Genomic DNA, 13,169 nt, shown 5'->3' with positions numbered 1-13,169 from the left:
ATAGATCTTCAACTTTTTCCTCTTCAATAGGTTACAATTCTCCTTCCTCCTTATTTGAATACTTTAATCCATATCTCTGTCTGATCCTGGCTTCTTTTAATTCATTTATTAATACTTTGGAAGGTTCCCACTCAAGCAAGACACTTCCTTTCTTGTAATGCTTTGTTTAGCTAGTAAGCAATTAGCCACTGTATCGGTTTGTAATCTATTTGTTTGCTTATTTTTTATTAAGTTCACTTGAGAAAAGATCCCATCAACAGAAGCTGATGAATGCAGTACTAAGAGACCACACAGTAACTTGGAAAGCAAATCAAATATGGGTTGATTGAGTCCATTCTTTACTTGATTAAGTTCAAACCAAAAAGATGTTGCAGATTGATCTAGGTGTTTCAGACTTTTTTTTGCATATAAGAGGTTTTGCCATTGTTCTCGAAGTTTATCTAAATCCTCTTCTTCTACAAGTGTAGGGAAATGAATGGCAAGCTTAGAGATGAATTTAAGATTCCACTCTGGAGAAAGATCCACTTTAGGTTCCAAAATATTCAACAAGGCTAATATGTTATTTTCACTGAGTGGAAACCCTTTTCGTATCTGAGTACACAACTCTATTAAAAACACTTGACAATCTTGTCGGAATCTGCTCTCATGATTTCCCAATGGTTCTTTAATCAGTAAACAATCACATCTTCCCTCAAGGCTTATATCATCCTTTCTCAAGTGTAACGATTTGTCTTCAGGATCTATCAGGGCTAGCATTTTTTACTCCATTACATTAGGCTGGATAAAGAGACCAAGAATACTCTGATGTTCATCAGTAATTATAGAGTATAGGGTACTTAGTCTAACGTGTTCTGTCTGAAACTGAGAATTCATATTATCTATTTTTCCCAAAATATAATTGAGAAACAGCAGCATATGTCTGGTTCCCTTATTAGTCATGGCACTATATATCTGGCTTACATTGTCAAATTTATTTGTCTCAGATTCTGTCTGAGAAAATAACAGGAGAGCATCCCATTGTCCCAATATACGTGTGATAACATCCCCACAGGAAAGCCAACGGGTCTGAGGCAGTTTAATCATTCGATGCTCTGGACTGCTAACCACATCTTGTATCAACTAAAAGTCATGCAACAAATATCCCTTATGAAAATTTCTAGAAATGAGGGCAACTTGGAACACGCATAACTCGCACATAAAGCGAAGGAGTGGCATATGCATCCAAGAATATATATAGAGATGGGATGTCCTTCTTCAAATGAGCTTGAAATATGTTATTCACACCCATCATAGTTGAACAGTTGTCACAAGCAAATCCTATTTCATTTGTCATTGGTTTACCCTTCTTAGTAAACATTTCTTTTGCTACTTTGTAAAGACCTTGAGCACTTGCATCTTCAACATCCACTACATCAAGAAGGGAATCCTTAACTTTCAGTGTTCTTTATCGAAATAGCTCACCACAACAGCTAGTACTTGGGACACAGATATATCTGTACTGTCATCAATAATGAGAGAAAATGGATTTTCTTTGCAGATATTTTCAATGGACTGGCGTTCCTCCATAGCCAATCCTTCTTGCATGACACATGAAGCCTTCGTTTTTTTCATTGTAATTTTCTGGGCCTCTTCACAGTGAGGAAACATTTTTTTAGTTATTTCCACTAAATGATCTGCCTAAGCAAACGGCATTCCATGTACAGTCATAAATGCAGATAAACGCAACTCAGCCTAAATTTAATTTACAACTTGGTATTGTGTGGCTTCCTTGTTTTGGCACTTGCTTGGTGAAAAACCTGTCCTTTTTTTTTGACTCCACATTTTTTACATGCTTTACTGATGCCTTATGAAGAAAGAGGGCCTTCCTGTTGCCTTCTTTTAATTTACAGTCACATATTGTGCACAGTGCCACATGTTTATCTGTCTTATCAGGTTTTACCCAATCCATTAATTCTAGATCTTTCATCCATTCACCACTAAAAGCTTGTCAATACCACGTCTTTTGTTTTTTCTTATGGGGAGCACCGTGTGTACTACTTGTATGTACTGGGTTTTTCATCACCACTTGCCATTGTCTACTCCATATTCCAAGCCTTTGTCACCAATAAAAATAAAAATTGGATTAAATTCTCACTTGAATACACTTAAGCAATAAGAATTATCTTCGTGAAAACAAAATATAACTTTCAGTGACGTCTTCTAGTTTTTCCAGGGCCAAAAGATGAACTGACCTCTACCACAAAATTGTCAGCACATAAGTCTCGCTAGACATGAAACCTAGTGACAGTTTTACACTGAATCCAGCATCACACTCTGTGATCAGCTTCTATGCCCATCTACTGCGTCGTAAATTTGGTGCAGTTTAACATTTATGTTAATAAAATGAATGAAATTATTCCAAAAACAAATCGGTTACCAATAATGATATATTGACATAGAGATTTGGCAACGTGGTGTGTTGCTTCACGTTTCATAGACGAATGAAACCAACCCGTCCAGTAAGTGTATTCTGTGACGAGCTGTACAGCTTAAAGTTGGTAATGCTTGCTGAGTACAATCATAAATGTACTATTACCTAAACTGAAATTTGTGAAGAAATTCAAGCTACTGTTGAATGTATTATCTTAATGATAAGATCATTACCATAATTATATTGTAGTACAAATAGTATTTTCAAATTGTAGTTATTTCTTTTTAATAAATATTGATAATTATTTAATTTATATCCCAGTATGACAGAAATGCACAAGATTTTGTGGAAATTTTCAAGTTATTTCACAAAATCACAAGGTGATAGCCAAATTCTCAAGATCTTGTTAAAAATCACAAGCTGTGGCCACTAGCGGATCCAGGGGGCTGGGCACCTGGGCACGTGCCCCCACCCCCATGAAATATAATGATGATAAAATAATGATGTTGAAGATTTAGTAATATAATAACATAATTAAGAAATATAAAATTGGGGAAAAATTAAAAAATCTATTAAAGAAATATATATATATATATATATATATATATATATATATATATATATATATATATATATATATATATATATATATATATATATATATATGAAAATTGGTATATAATATATATATATATATATATATATATAATGAAATTTTTCTGGAACTGTGTGTGTGTGTGTGTGCAACACTGTGTTGTGATTGTATTCATAAAAACTAAATCATGAAATTTTCTTGATAAAGTAATGGTAAAGGCAAACTTTTTGTGATTGCAGATCATAAATAAAAAGTCCGAAATAACGTGTTAAATTAAAAATGAAAAAACGCTGAATAAGTGTAAATAAGATTTGAAATAAAGGCCCATAATCACGTGCTTTCATTAAAATGCAGGTTCTTGAAAATCTCATGCTGTGTGTGTGTGTGTGTATATATTTATATATATATATATATAATATATATGAGAATATATAGGTTATATATGAGATATGTTATATATATATATATATATATATATATATATATATATATATATATATATATATATATATATTTACACTTACATCATTGTGGATTTTTTCACGAGATAAGATCATTTTTGTGTCCATTGTCAGGTAATAATAGCTGTATAAACCCGTGTTATACAGTAGTTTAAGATCATTGTATCATGTTGAGATCTCCTCAAAGTTTATATCCATCATTTCAGCAACCACTGCGATAATACACGCGCACACATGCACAGACAATCCTACATACGTTGCACAGAAATAAAATCAACATCCTGCGACCGTTATTCTGTTTCTGGGCTGAAATTTTTACCCCGATACTTTGCTTTTAATCAGAGCAAATCCTTTTAGTTTAGCGAAGGAAACTCGCCGTTTCTCTCTCGGGTGACGCAAAGAAAATGGTGAGCAAATAGAAAATGGATTTTTAAGTTGAAAACAAAAGACTGTAAACATGCGCCGGGGGCCAAAATAAGTGTGGAAATTATTTCGAACGCTCTGTCTGGTTCTGGGAAACAAAGAAAGAAGACTTAAATGTTTTATTTTACTGGGCTTTCCATAGAGAATACTCAGACTTTTAAAGACAGAGAGAGGAGAAGTATGGGAAGTTCTGATGACAAGAACATTGTGCATTCGTAAATGCCTTAAAAAATATGAAGTTAGATAAAGACGGCCACGATAATTATTATTATTATTATTATTATTATTATTATTATTATTATTATTATTATTATTATTATTGCTGCTTCAGCTGCATTTATTTTGTAGAAGACTTTTTTATTTTCCTTATTGCGGACTTCTCTTCAGTGAAGGTGCGTGCTAACAGCTCGCCTATATTTGTCATTTCATGGGGGAAAAGTCAAAATCTGGATTCTGCTTCTTTATATATTCTATACAGTTAGTTCTATACAATTGTTGCCGCGACGTTTTCAATAGAACCTGTTTAAAAGAGGGTCTGCTGCCAAATTATATTATTATTATTATTATTATTATTATTATTATTATTATTATTATTATTATTATTATTATTCAGCCGATGAACCCTATTCATGTGGAACAAACACGCAGGGGTCCATTGACCAAAATTCAAGCTCCCAAAGAATATGGCGTTCATTAGAAAGAAGTAGCAGAAGGTAATGTGAAAACAAAAAGATCACTTATTAAAAAAGAAAACGTAAATTAACACATTAATAATTAAATGGAAAAAAATGTGAAGTAAATTATGTAGTTCATGAATGAAAACATAATTAGTAAAACACCAGTTCCCTAGTAATTAGATTAGTTAAATGTGTTGAAACTTCCCCTGGTAAGACCTCGGTAAAAAAAAAAAAAAGTTAACCCAGATGCTTAGTGGAGCCAATTTCCTTCATAGTTCTGGAGTAGATCCCAATTATTTCTTTGGGCCCAAAGTTTAGTGGTACACGTTCGTTAAATTTTTCATACTTGGTACAAAGTACAAACAGGGGAACTTAAGTTTGATATATTAAGAAAATTAATTCATTAGAGAGAGCAAATGACTCCTCTTGAGTTGTTTAAGTTAATGTTGTCTTGGCAAAGTTTAGATACGGAGTTATTTTTAAAATGAGCTTAATGGAAAGTTTTGTAGCATTTGTTATTTTGTTACGCACTGCTAAGTTGAGTCGTATAATTTGGCCGTTGTAGCAACGTAGAGAGAGAGAGAGAGAGAGAGAGATTAATGTAAAAAAAAAATAGGAATGCAAACAGAAAAATTGTGCGGCAGTTAGAAAGTCTAGAGTGATGATATTCACTCGGCCAAGTCTGTCTTTTCATTCAGCGAAATAGTATTTTCTGTGTTAGGAAAAGCAGAAGATTTAGCTTTTCAGCGATATATATATATATATATATATATATATATATATATATATATATATATATATATATATATATATATATATGTATATATATATTTATTATATATATGTATGTGTATGTGTATGTATGTATAGTATGTATTGTATGTATAGTATATTTATATGTACACATATTTATATATATATGTATAAATATTTATATATATATGTTTATGTTTACATATATATCATAAATATATATATATACATACATCGTTTAAAGATTAAATATTGTGCTTTGATTAATACAGGAAATAGCATCTCGATGAATTAATATTTACTACATAAGCAGAATAATAATGAAAGGGTGCAAATTATGGAGACATAGAATTAAAAAAAAAAGTTTACTGTAGGTGAAAGCATGAATCAGAAAACCCAGAGATGGTTTGGTTTTGTGGGAAGAATGGGGACAGTAGTTGTTGAAAAGAGTGAACAATTCGGAGGCGTTAGGATGAAGGAGAGGAAGACTTTCAACAGGTCTGGATAGGTTGCATGAAAGAGGTACTAGAAGGGCAGGGCAGTAATAATATTCATGAAGCGTGAGAGTATTTGCAAGGTAGAGGTGAGTGGCACAGTGTGTGGGGGTTTTGACGCCCAGGAAGAGAACTTTTGATAGAGTTGTATGTAGTAGCTATGGTTGAGAAGGTTTTCTGCTGTTGAAGTATGAATATGACAGTTCCCGTTTTATTGCAACTTTTTACTGGAGGTTCTCAACCCTAGTTATTATATACAACTATATCAAAGGCTCTTTTCCTGAGCGTCGAAACCTTTATTAATGAATGCAAAATATTTAATCTTTTAAGCGATATATAATATATATATTTATATATATATATATATATATATATTATATATATATATATATATATATATATATATATATATATATATATATATATATATATATATATATATATATATATATATATATATATATATATTTGTTTTCAACTTATTTGTTGATCTACACCTGAACATTGATTTGCACATTCAATCGCTTACGTAATACATACACAATTACGTAATAGAAATTATGTAATATAAATTTCTTGGCCGAATTACCGTTCCACTCAAAAAAGAGAGACACAAATCCATTCAAGAATCGATTGGCGACCCTTGAGCAAATCTCAGACTTTACGGAGGTGAATTTAATGTAGCCATAAATAAAATTTAACGACCATTGATTACTGACGACATTAGCATAAATGTTCGCCACAAATCCTTTGCCTTGACGGGTCAACATCCTTTATGGCTATCTCCTCCCAAGTTTACTCATTCCTTCGTGGTTTTGGAAGGATACTCAGGTTAGGATGGTATCGGATACCTCGTTTGCCTAACCCTCTCCTTATTTATGACATCCCAGGTAATGTCTCTCAGTCTTAAGGGGCTCGGGGAGGATGACAGATATAAATTTAATATTTAGGTCGGAAAGTTATGTATCTGCCATTTTGGAAAGTGGGGGTTTTAGAGGCGTAGCTGCTTCTGTAAGAAAGTTATCGAGGGCGGTCGATGTCTGGAGCCAATGTGCGTGATGCGGAAGCTTTCCTGTCGCTTATCTTTCATCTAGACCCCGTAGGGGGTTAGTGCCGTCATTGCACCTCATGCGGTACACTGTAGGCATTACTTAAGGTTCTTTTGCAGCGTCCCTTCGGGTCCTAGCTGCAACCCTTTCATTACGTTTACTATATCTCCGTTCTTATTTTTTCTTCCATCTTACTTTCCACCCTCTCCTAACAATTGATTCATAATGCAGCTATGAGGCTTTCCTCCTGTTACACCTTTCAAACCTTCTTACTGTAAATTTCCGTTTCATCGCTGAATGACCTCATAGGTCCCAGCGCTTGGCCTTTGGCCTAAATTCTATATCCTATTCTGTTATTCATCCAGAACCTGTCACAGAAATTTTTTAGAGTATTGAGAATGTGAAATCAATGGAAGAATACCTCTGGATCATCGAAATATCTAACATTACTGATTTAAATGCCATGTGATTATTGAAATGTCTAAAATTACTTAGTTAAAGGTCAGTAACTTGAGTTGTGGCAACGTCAATACGAGGTTCCTGACATAATTCTATATGGTCAGTTACCGGATCGTCCTTTGTGTCACATGAAATTGAATGCCAGTGAACTCTGCAATTTTATAGTTATTTTACTTCATTCTTGAATGGTATGAATAAAGTGACTTCCTGTTTTACTATTTCTCAGGGAATGTAGGAAATCGGAATTTACACTTTTTACGAATTTAATGTTTTAGAGGTGCAATAGGTTGTAGGCATAAAGTAAAATTAAATGAGAAATTGCTGTGTGGGAAATAGTTATTTTATTTGATCGATGATGTTTAGGGATATTTTAATCCGAGTCCGGACGATTTTTGCGTTTTTTTTCTTTGTGACTAAAGACTTTTAAAATAAGTCAGTGTCATAATTGTTTAATAGAATAATCAGTAGATCATGGCGTACATTCCTGAACAATTTCCTGAAGACCTGGTGAAAAAAAATATGTGTTATTTATAAAAAGTTATTTTGTATAATAATAATAATAATAATAATAATAATAATAATAATAATAATAATAATAATAATAATAATAATAATACGGAAAATACCCTCTCTCAGATAATATGAAAAATACCTCCTCTCAGGTATATTTAACTGAATAACACGAAATCATGTCAGTCATTTTAATATGTTTTCCTGCTCATTATTATTCCTTTTCATGGAGTGAATGATTAATATCTAAATGAAAGCATGAGTAAAACGCCCTATAAAAATTAAAACGAGTTTTATGAAATAAAATTGCATGGACGAGGGATATTAATCATATTCTAGTGATTAAAACTAATGTATTACTTAACCACGTCAGTCCTCAGTATGCACTTTCTGTATCAGTTGTAATAATTACGAAAATGTTATTTATGCCAACTGGAAGTTGCAGTTTGTTGTAATTCGTAATATAGGTTGTACAGTAGTTGTGAAAGTATTTCAGAGAGTTGTTACGCGTTTCGAAAGGCATTATGTAGTTGTTTTTCGTTTATAATTATTCCGGTCTTATACCGACACGAGCCTTTGCCCAAAGATGACCAGTGCGCATGCGTCAATGTCTTCCGAAGCAACTTATCAGTCAGTATAATAATATAACCCCCGTATGGGGGTAGGGCCGTCGGTGCACCTCTTGTGGTGCACTGTAGGCATTACTTAAGGGTCTTTGCAGCTTCCCATCGAACCCTAGCTACAATTCCTTTCATTCCTTTTACTGCACCTCCGTTCATATTCTCTTTCTTCCATCGGACTTTCCACCCTCTCTAGCAATTGCTTCATGGTGCAACTGCGAGGTTTTTCTCCTGTTACACCTTTCAAGCCTTCTTATTGTCAATTTCCCTTTCAGCGCTGAATGACTTCATAGGTCCCAGTGCTTGGCCTTTGGCCTAAATTCTAAATTCTGTTCTATTCTGTATAATAATATAAGAAGCTTTATGTAAGCATAAATCCCCCCAATACATTTCATATAAACAAAATGGTTGGAACTGGAATTGGAATATAAAATTCAGGCCAGAGCCAATAGCTGGGGCCTGAAAGGTCACTCAGCGTTGAAATTAGTTAAAAAATATTGTTAAGGGAGGGTGGAATGTAACATGGAAGAAAGAGAATATGAATGGAGATATTGGAAAAGGAATGGAAAGGGCTGCAGCTAGGGGCCGAAGAGACACTGCAAAGAATCGTCAGTATTGCCTGCAGTGCACCGCGTGAGGTGCACTGGCGGCATTACCCTGCGGCTATTACACGGGCGAATTTTCACGCAGCACGGTGGTAGCTCAGCATTTGCTGAACAAAACTATTACATTTTTCCCACACGCAGAAAATTTCAGACATCAACTGTGCGTTGAGACAACGGTCTCTCTCTCTCTCTGATCAGCTGTTCAGTCCCCTCTCAGCTGCTGGAAAATCAAAACAAACCCTAGAAAGTCATAGCGTTGGCATCAAGACGCATTATAATCTGGAAATGTTCATCTCTAGACCAGTGACCAGAATATTATCTCAATGGCTTTTACACGGTGGCTGAAGAAGAACGTGTTATCTAATTCTCTTTGTTTGCACAATTTTTATTTAAAGCGTTCTAACACAATGAAATAGCATCTTTAATCGACAGAGACGATGAAATATTGGTAGAGGAAGATTTTTCCAGAATGGCGTTGTTCCATTTTTATTCGTTTGTTTGTTTTGTTCTTTTTAGGCCGAAGGCTATAAATGTAGCAACATTTTTATAATAAAGGAAACATTTCAGGATGCTATGGCCTTCAGACAATAGCTCTTCTTTTTTTGTGGTGATGATAATAATTAAGAGCTACAAACATATTTGTATAGGAAATAAAAGTGCAATAAAAGTGTTCTGCATAAATTTTATAAGATAAATAAAGTTTCTGTGCCAATGTTTTTTTTTTATTTAACATCATAATGCAATGTGTAAAAATAAAATTATGGCCCTGGTACAGATTCTTTTCTTTTTGTGTCATATCTATACCCCATGAAAGAAATCATACAGGAAAAAAATACCACCTTACAACAGTTTATGGCCAATGATTAACTGCCTTCCTCCTCTTTCAACTTGTTTAGGAATGCAGCAAGTTTAAGCATAAGTTTTGGATGTTTATGGCGAGGAAATTCAGAGATTACTTTCTTTACAAAACCCCTGCTGCGTATGGGATGTCTTCTTTCCTTTGTGCTTGTGCAGTGGTTTTTAAAAAGATAATGCTACCTCGCTTGCACTGGGTGCATGTTCTGGTGTCATATTCCTTTACGTTTTGGAGTAGGAGTTCGACCACACGTTTCATTATTCCGTGATGATGATGATGATGATCTACTTGTTCCTGGCATAGAGTGTGAAGATGATGGGGTAGGCAGATCAATGTCATCTACACTACTGTCATAATTGAATGTCTGCAATGACTGATGGATGACTTCATCATCAGACTGATAGGAGTCAACTTGTACCAAAAGAGATTGGGATAACTGGGAATCCTGCTGATTGATAGGAGTCAACTTGTACCAAAAGAGATTGGGATAACTGGGAATCCTGCTGATTGAAGGTCTGAGACTCCTGCTGGTGGGAGGACTGGGACTCCTGCTGAAAAAAAAGGTAAATCATAAAAAAAGGAATATACAAATTAAGGCAACTTCTATAATAAATCTGAAATGCAAAAATAAACATACAATACTTGAAACAGTCATACATTCTTAATACTTACAGACACAGTAGTCTCAAGGTTTGATGTACTCTTCCCTGGGGTGACAACATCAGTCAGGAACAACATCAAATCAAAGAGCCTCCATTTTGGAACATAGTCTCCTCCTGAGCCACTTTTTACTCGTTTGATTTTAGCCAGCTCCCTCCGAAATGATGTTTTTTAGCTACTAAACTTCATCATTACAGCATCTGCAAGAGAAAAATTCAAGTTTGATTAACTTACAATAATCATAGAAATAATGAAATGAAAGGGGTATTTTGATTAACTTATAATAATCATAGAAATAATGAAATGAAAGGGGTGTTTTATAAGTTGGCACAACAGGGGATCCAGGGGGTGAAGCCTCCTGGCCAGGCTAAGTATGTTAGGTTAGAATTTCAGCTTTTAAGGCTGGTATCCAAAACAAAAACAAAGTCTAAAATACTCAATATGGGGATCCAAAGGGCCTTTGGCCAGCGTATGTTCATACTTGTTCAATGAAACGACACTTGAGACAATTTCCTCTATGTACATGCAACATTTGAGATGTGAATAGTCAATATTGAGAATTTCTCATAGTAACCATGCAATAATTCAGTGACAGGTCAGGAGGTTAGGTAGGTGTTTTAGGACATTATAGGGCACCAGCTCAACCCAAAACACCTACCTCACCTGTCCCTAACTTGGTTAATTCCTAGCTGGGGCTATGCCCCAAGGGCCCCTTTAAGAGTTCCACCTTCACATACTTACTTACATTTTAGGACAATATAAACAACTTTTCTACTATAACTTTTCCTAAATTAAACACCAAAAAAATGATAATGGTGCTGTTTGATACTCAAATTATGCTATCCTACCCAGAGTGCCGTTATGTCCTCTGAATCTAGCTTATATCTGTTACAGTATATTAAGCAATATGAGTAGGCTTGCCACTAGTTGAGTGTTAATAAAGTATTTATCACGAAATAACCCATATTACCTATTGTCACATGCTAATGGTATCATATCACATGACTGACAAAGGTTAGGTTGGTGTTTATGGTTGCTTAGCCTCTAATGGCAGTTCTCTAACATTGGCTGGCCACAGAACTATGAAAGGAATAGCCTAGCTAGGTCATAGTATTGCATAGCCCAGCAAGGCCATTGCTTTGCCCTAGCCAGCTAGGCCATGGCTTTGCATGGCCTAGCTAGCCCATGATTTTGCTGATTACCTTACTTCACACAACCAAATATGGCCTAAAGTGTTCTACTACTACTATAAAACTAAATAGTGACTACATAAAACAATATACATACCTGCATCATTAATTCCTTCTACATGTGGAAAGGCTTCTTGAAGTTCCTCACTATCTCGCCATACAAGTACTTTTTAAGGGTTTTCTTGTAGGGAGGACGGATCCCTTGGATTCCACAGGATTGGTCGCGATCTCACTTTTGCAATAAGGCTCTCCTCAATCTCAAATGTCCATTGCACAGGCATGATGATGTTCTTGACGATGCTCTGTAGCTCGTACACGTGAACGTCGACCGCCGAACGAATGTAAACAAATGCTGGCGATTTCACCCAGCAGTGATGGGTATACGCGAATCGGGTTTTGCTGGACGTACTGAGCGTTTGTTCAGCAAATGCTGAGCGAACGGACCCGTGCTGCGTGAAAATTCGCCCGTGTAATAGCCGCTTTACAGGGCAAACAAGGTGGTAGAGCTTTGTAGAGCTTCCATTTTTCCCAACCAGAAAATTGAAGACATCATCTTCAGGAGAACCTCTCTCTCTCTCTCTCTCTCTCTCTCTCTCTCTCTCTCTCTCTCTCTCTCCTAAGTAATTCCGTTGAAAGGAAAGCCATCTTGTTCACAAGACCAAATCGCTTTTATCTCGCTTTTACACGGAGAAAGCAAGTCGGCGATCTTTCTCTTTCTTTCATTTTTTCCTGGGCGTTCTAACACCTGTGTTACATCTTTAACGCGAAGGGAAATATTCGCTTGAGGAAGATTTTTCCAGAACGCTTGTTCCATTTTTATTCGTTTGTTTGTTGTTGTTCTTTTATTTGTATTCGATTGCGTTTTTTAGTCTTCTATTTATAGCCAAAGAAACATATTTGTCTTTAACAGTTTCTTTGAGAGTGAGTATTATATAGAAGTTAATGTGTACAACATTTTTTTACTTGTTCTATAATCGTCTTTCATGCTCTAAGTGATTATCAATTTCTCTCTCTCTCTCTCTCTCTCTCTCTCTCTCTCTCTCTCTCTCTCTCTCTCTCTCTCTCTCTCTCTCTCTCTCTCTCTCTCTCTCAATTGAGCCCCAAACCCGGAAGAAGCAGGGGCCAATGAACCCGTCCAAAACTCAAGTCAAAAACTGTGGCATAATTCAAGAATGCGTTCACACGCTGACGCCCTGAGGCCGTTGACTCGTGTAAACGCTGTAATCTTCTGCCGCTCTTATTGAGATCTTCCCGTCGAGAAAGTGTTGGTGATGAGCTCATTTTTCCCTTCCATTACTTTGATTATTCTTCGTTCTGTGTGCTTGATCAGGTCAGCAGGTCTTTGGGTGCTTGCGTTAGTCCCCAGTCTTGCTGATTTTGTTATTGTATTTTTCTCCTTTTAACGGT

The 13,169-nt window shown here is 35.3% G+C and overlaps 1 long non-coding RNA gene across 1 annotated transcript; it reads right to left on the bottom strand.

The window, feature by feature from the left end:
* Positions 1–10,210: 10,210 nt before the first annotated feature.
* On the bottom strand, positions 10,211–11,903 carry LOC136853270 (uncharacterized). Its single transcript, XR_010857410.1, has 3 exons — positions 11,860–11,903; positions 10,585–10,772; positions 10,211–10,463 (listed from the first exon to the last, which is right to left on the bottom strand). It is a non-coding gene; the product is annotated as an uncharacterized lncRNA (long non-coding RNA).
* Between the last annotated feature and the right edge of the window lie 1,266 nt (positions 11,904–13,169).

This window comes from Macrobrachium rosenbergii, chromosome 27, assembly GCF_040412425.1.
Source record: "Macrobrachium rosenbergii isolate ZJJX-2024 chromosome 27, ASM4041242v1, whole genome shotgun sequence".
Lineage (NCBI taxonomy): Eukaryota > Metazoa > Arthropoda > Malacostraca > Decapoda > Palaemonidae > Macrobrachium > Macrobrachium rosenbergii.
The sequence above is the reverse complement of the archived record's forward strand: the minus strand, read 5'-3'. Positions and strand labels throughout refer to the sequence as shown.